The sequence below is a fragment of the Chiloscyllium plagiosum genome, chromosome 1, assembly GCF_004010195.1.
Source record: "Chiloscyllium plagiosum isolate BGI_BamShark_2017 chromosome 1, ASM401019v2, whole genome shotgun sequence".
Classification (NCBI taxonomy): domain Eukaryota; kingdom Metazoa; phylum Chordata; class Chondrichthyes; order Orectolobiformes; family Hemiscylliidae; genus Chiloscyllium; species Chiloscyllium plagiosum.
In genome coordinates, this window is record NC_057710.1 from 77,090,623 (window position 1) to 77,097,263 (window position 6,641).

A 6,641-nucleotide genomic window follows, 5' to 3' on the forward strand; every position below is an offset into this window, starting at 1 on the left:
CTGTTCCCTGGATGCTGCCTGACCTGCTGCGCTTTTCCAGCAACACATTTTCAGCTCTAACTTCTATCTATAAATGCATGAGTTTGTGGGAAAAAAAGAAATTGCACTAACAAATAATTTTGTTCATATTTGTTCACTATGGTATGGTTGCGTATACTTTCCATACCTGTATCAAATGTGCAATTAGTTGTCTCTTTGGAATCAGAACTTGTTGTAATAATAATTGAGCACATTGCCCTTTCACACTTTAATTAGTTAATGAATAGAAACTTGGATTCTGAGATGCAAATGATGCTATTCTTCAATTCTGCCATTAGGTGGCTCAGGATTCAATACTATCTTTAATTCAGTGGTGCTGAATCCTTATATGGGCATCTAAAGTTAATTATTAGATGTAACAATATTGTTACAATGTACACGAGTGAAAAAAACTGATTTATAATTCATAAAATATAAGTATTTATGTATTCACTGTGCTGGAGATATCTTTATCTGATAACCATATGATCTAATCCAAAATTAAATGTTTACATAATGCTTTGAGATGCATTGCAATATCTAAAACAGTAGATGTGGAGGAGCCAGTGTTGAACTGGGCTGGACAAAGTTTAAAAATCCAAGGAGCAGGAGAATCGCCGTTTCGGGCATAAGCCCTTCTCCTGCTCCTTGGATGCTGCCTGACCTGCTGCGCTTTTCCAGCAACATATTTTTCAGCTCTGATCTCCAGCATCTGCAGTCCTCACTTTCTCAAAGTTTAAAAATCCCAAATCACCAGGTTATAGTCATAGAGTCATAGGGATGTACAGCAGGGAAACAGACCTTTGGTCCAACCTGTCCATGCCGACCAGATATTCCAACCCAATCTAGTCCCAGCTGCCAGCACCCGGCCTATAGCCCTCCAAACCCTTCCTATTTATATACCCATGCCCTCAAGCTATCCCCACTACCCTGGGGAAAAGACCTTGGCTGTTCACCCTATCCATGCCACTCATGATTTTATAAACCTCTAAAAGGTTGCCCATCAGCCTCTGATGCTCCGGGGAAAACAGCCCCAGCCTATTCAGCTTCTCCCTATAGCGAAAAACCCTCCAACCTTGGCAACATTCTTGTAAATCTTTCCTGAATACTTTCAAGTTTCACAACATCCTTTCTATAACAGGGAGACCAGAAATGCTCGCAGTTTCTAAAAGTGGCCTAAGCAACATCCTGTATAGTCGCAACATGACCTCCCAACTCATATACTCCGTGCACCGACCAATAAAGGCAAGCACGCCAAACACCACATTCACTATCCTATCTACCTGTGACTCCACTTTCAAGGAGCTATGAACCTGCACTCCAAGGTCTGTTTAGTTGGCAACATTCCCAAGACCTTGCCGTTAAGTGTATAAGTCCTACCCTGATTTGCCTTTCCAAAATGCAACACCTCTCATTTTATCTCAGTTAAACTCCATCTGCCTCTCCTCAGCCTATCTGATCAACATCCAGTTATACTTCGGGAATCTTTACCATATACAAGGTTTCTGAAATGTACCTTAGTATCTAACAGAAGTGATTAATAATTATGACAAATGTTTACACTCTTTTTAACATTGGTGCTCATAAGTAACTGAACCAATGCACTTAACATATTTTAAAAATTTTAGAATTGCAATGGACAAACTTTGCTCAATAGATTAAATGGGCTGAATGAATTTATGAAAGCTAAGTTTTATATAACTCTTTAATTCCAAGAAGTTGTCAAGTAAAATTTACAGGTATTTATCAATTTCTTTGTTAAAATCTGGAGAGCTGTTTAATTTGCAGCAGATTCTGAGGTTAGATTTTCAATTTTTCGTCTGGGGCTTGTTTATAGATTTGCTGTAGAAACCAAATTGTTTTCCAATTGAATTCATTAAGTGACTATAAATGGTGGTTGATTTCCCCCATGCTGGAATTATATGTGGACGTGAAGCTGAAAATCTACCATTGAAGTGAAAGGAAAGTCATTGTTGCTTGCTACATCGTCTTATGTTAATTGTCTTTGCATCAGGAGCAATAAATAATGTTAATATCCCACTGAAACCAATTCAAAGAGTTAATGTGAAGTTATCAAACATTTGTGCTGGATCAATATTTCAGCTGACATTAAAAAGGGACGATTTTCAGCAGTATGTTCGGGTGCCAAAGAATCTGAGGTACAAGATGAGGTCTTCTCCAAACCCCAAGAGATTCTGTTGGTAAAAGAGTTAAAGCATGTGCTAGGAGTAGTCATCAAGAGGAGAAAGTGAAGACTACAGATGCTGGAGATCAGAGTCAAAACATATGGAGCTGGAAAAGCAGGTCAAGCAGCATCCTACGAGGAGGAGCGTCGACGTTTCGGGCATAAGCTCTTCATCAGGAATATTCCCGATTTATACCTGAAACGTTGTAGTCATCTAGAGACTTGTTGAAGGATTGATAGTCACTAGAAACCCTGCCATAGTTCATTCAGGAAAAGTTACAATTATTTCTTAGTGTATCTAGTCTAGGAATCCAGGTTCAAGTCCCACCTGCCACAGACATGACAATAATGTGTTTGAATTGGTTGTTTAAAATTATCTAGGGTAATTTGGTGGCTAGTACTTATCCAAACACCACCTCACATCAACCAAGTATATGCAAGTAAACAGCTCATTAATGTCAATTTCAAGAGTTAGTTAATGGAATACTCATCATAAAGCAGTGTGAGTCCATATAGGGAAGACCTGGAACGTAGTTTGTGCTGTGGCTTAGTGGCAAATAACATTCGGGCCGAGCAAAGACCATCTTCAACAAGTAAGAATGTAATCATCCCACCTTGACATTCCCAGTGCAGGAACCCACACCACCAACATCCTCGGGCAGTGGTCTCCAGGTAGTTCAGGATGGGATCACGTCATGAATTTAAGTGCAACCCTGGATCTGTGACTAAGAAAATATAGAAGACAGTTTCTTTTTCATGTTAAGCAAGTAGAGAACTCAGTGTATATTAATTTTGACCTCTACTCACCAAGTCTGTGAGACTTGTGACTGCATATTGTCTGTGGGTGCCTTGAAGACCGGGTTATAATTTGAAACTGAGAGTCAGACTGGTTCTGTGAGGTGGGTGTGATATTTGAACTTCATCTTCATTTGATATGTGGAGTCAAAGGTAAGCTTTTACTTTAGAAGTATGGAATGATAGGAATGAGCATTTTTCTGTTTAAGTCCCCAGAAATCACTGTCCCTTGATCTGACTTGCAGCTCAAATCATTTTGCATAGTAATTATTTCAAGATCAACTCCAACAGTTTGTAAATCAATATGATAGAATTTAGTAGTGAAAAAACCAATGTCTACTTGAAAGAATGGATTTGAGACAAACACAACCGTTTGTTCCATCACACCTCATTCCTGAAATCGCCTGTTGAATTCCTTTGCTAACTTCCTCGGATGCACACAGAGGTTTTATGAGTGGAACCATTTTTCTTTATCTCTTGATTCTTCTTTCCTGCCCCACCTAGTGTTTTCCTAAGACTCCGTGTTGCTGTGTTATCTTTTAATTTGGAGGGCCATAGCCCCAGTTTGCATTTAAATACATTCTCAGTCCTGATCATATGTGCTAAGTCTCTGTCCTCTCCTTGCAGTTCACTTCTGTTTTGACATTCTGTCGATAAGGAAACTAAAGTTGAGTAACCATGTATTCACTGACTACTCAGTGATAACTTGATTGAATAAAAATGATTTCAGGCATTAAATCCAAAACTTTTGCGAGACCTTTCCTTAATTTAATCACATCTCATTAGCATGGAGGATTAGTTTGCTATAAACAGCATCGAGTAAGATCTTAAACTGTGCTGAAGGGTTTTGCTCAAAATCAGGTTTACAACCTTAACAACTGCTTTCATTATGCAAGAGACTGCAACTTTACTCAGTAATGCCAGCTGGTGGGTTACCAAGTGGTAATTGACAAAAGAGGGGAAACCAAGATCATTTCTGCAAATTGCAACAAGGCCGGAGTTGTACCAAGCATGGCTGGTGTACTATCAGTTGTGATGAAAATCATTTTCTCGATTGGAATCTTTTTGTCAAGCACATACCTTTTGAAATTGCTGTAGATATGCCTACACTTGTTCTATCTTTAACGGTGAGAAGATCCTCTTTAATTGTTATGGTCTTTTAAAAAACATTCTTAAATTTACTAAAACACTCAACTAAGTCTCTGTCTATCATGTCAGTAGATTCATTGACCTGCAGTGAGAAGCATTCGCAGTCCTTGAGGACCTGCTGTAGTTGCTGAAAGTCTTCTTCAGACAAAGATGCCACTCATCTCATTCTTGTGGAAGTCCCAAGTGACATGCTCTGGATTAGGTTGTAAGCTTGCTCACTGAGCTGGTAGATTTGCTCTCAGACTTTTTGTCACCATGATACGTAACATCATCAGTAAGCCTCGGGTGAAGCACTGGTGTTCTGTCCTGCTTGCTATTTCTGTGTCTTATTCTGTTGTGGTGGGTGATATCACTTCCGGTTCTTTTTCTGGGAGGTTGTATAGATGTTTCTCCTCAGCTTCTCGTAGATCCTGAATGCTGCAGTGTGTCTTGGCTCGTTTAAATAATGTCCTGTTGCAGCTCAGTTTGAGAGTGTTGGGGTAGTTGCTCCTGTAGTTGAGTACCTGGTCTGTGTGCATCGCTTTCCTGTAGATGCATGAATTTTATATACAGAGGTTAGAACGAACAGCCCTTCCCATGATCCAGCCCAAGCTTTGGGTCCACTATGTGGATAATACTTGTCATCATGAAACGGAACATTTAGAAGAAGCCCACAAACATATAAACAACATCCTTACCGGTATAAAGTTCACCAAAGAGGAAGAGAACAAAAACAGACTCCCCTTCCTAGACGTCACAGTATAATGGAAAGCCAATGGAGAGCTACAGACCAGCATCAACAGGAAAGCCACGCACACTGACCAGATACTCAACTACAGGAGCAACCATCCCAACATGCACAACGGAGCTGCATCAGGACATTATTTAAAATAAGCCACAACACACTGCAGCATCCAGGATCTATGAAAAGCAAGGAAAAAACACCTTTACAAACTATTCAGGAACAACAGATAACCAATAACCGCAGTCTGCCAATTCCTACACAACAGACCTAAGCAAGAAGACATAACGCACCCAGTGAGACTAGCCACCCTGCCATACATCAAAGACATCGCAGAGATGACAACCAGACTACTCCAGCCCCTAGGCATCATGGCAGCCTACAAACCTACCACCATACTGCAACAGCTCCTGATGAATTTAAAAAGGACCCCACACCAATAACCAGAAGAACAAAATGTCATATATAAAATACCGTGCAAGGACTGCAACAAACGTTACATTGGACAGACTGGCAGGAAACTAGCCACCAGGATACATGAGCACCAATTAGCCACTAAAAGACATGACTGACTATCACGAGTATCCATCAACACAGACGAAGAGGGACACCAGTTCGACTGGGACAGGCTAAACAAAGAGACACATGGGAATTCCGAGAGGTCTGGCATTCAAACCAGAACTACATTAACAAACTTTTTGATTTGGACCCCATTTACCAACCTCTTAGAAAAAGAACCAGAAATGATATCACCCACCACAACAGAATAGTACAGAGAAATAGCAAACGGACAGAACACCAACGCTTTACAGGAGGCTCATTGATGATGTTACCCAGCATGGTGACAAAACGTCTGAGAACAAATCTACCAGCTCAGCGCACAAACTTGCAACCTGATCCACAAGTTTAGCTACAAATCTTCTCTGAAATCGTATGCTCTGGATTATTATTGTTGTTTCTTCTTTGTTCTTAAAGTCTTTTGAATTAGGTGTCAACGGCCAGTCATTGCTTCTTTAATTACTTCACCATCTGTGACTTATTTCTTGTGTTTTGCCCGAAGGCAATAAATGTGGACTGATCCTTCAGTGTGGGCCTTAACATTTGCAATTGGCTTAGAAAAACGAGGTTTCAAAAAAAAAAACCATCAACTTGTCAGCTTCCATTGCTCAAAGCATACTGTTCAAAGAAAAACTGTTCTTGAACTTACAGTAGATCATTGGGTGGCATTGTTCCAAATTCCCTGTTACTCAGTGATTTACTCTGGTGACACAGGACTCTGCTCATTTACAGGTATGAACAAAAATTCATTTTCTCCATTCTACTTGGAAACTGTACAGTTTTTATTCCTTTTTAGATGATCCAGGTTCACAGCTTTATTATTACTTCACCTCAGTTCATAACATCACATTATCACTGGCCATGTTGCGGAAAGGCCTTTGGGACATCCAGAGAATTGCTGGCTCCTTTCAAGGTGGTAAAACAATGACTGCAGATGCTGGAAACCAGATTCTGGATTAGTGGTGCTGGAAGAGCACAGCAGTTCAGGCAGCATCCAAGGAGCAGCAAAATCGACATTTCGGGCAAAAGCCCTTCATCAGGAATAAAGGCAGAGAGCCCGAAGCGGGGAGAGATAAGCTAGAGGAGGGTGGGGGTGGGGAGAAAGTAGCATAGAGTACAATAGGTGAGTGGGGGAGGGGATGAAGGTGATAGGTCAGGGAGGAGAGGGTGGAGTGGAAAGGTGGAAAAGGAGATAGGCAGGTAGGACAAGTCCGG

At 40.7% G+C, this 6,641-nt stretch overlaps 1 protein-coding gene across 2 annotated transcripts in view; it reads left to right on the top strand.

Annotated features, from left to right (window-relative positions):
- The window catches only part of LOC122549760 (protein FAM149A-like), a 115,209-nt gene that overhangs the window by 13,750 nt on the left and 94,818 nt on the right, over nucleotides 1–6,641 (top strand). The gene's annotated exons all lie outside the window — the stretch shown is intronic.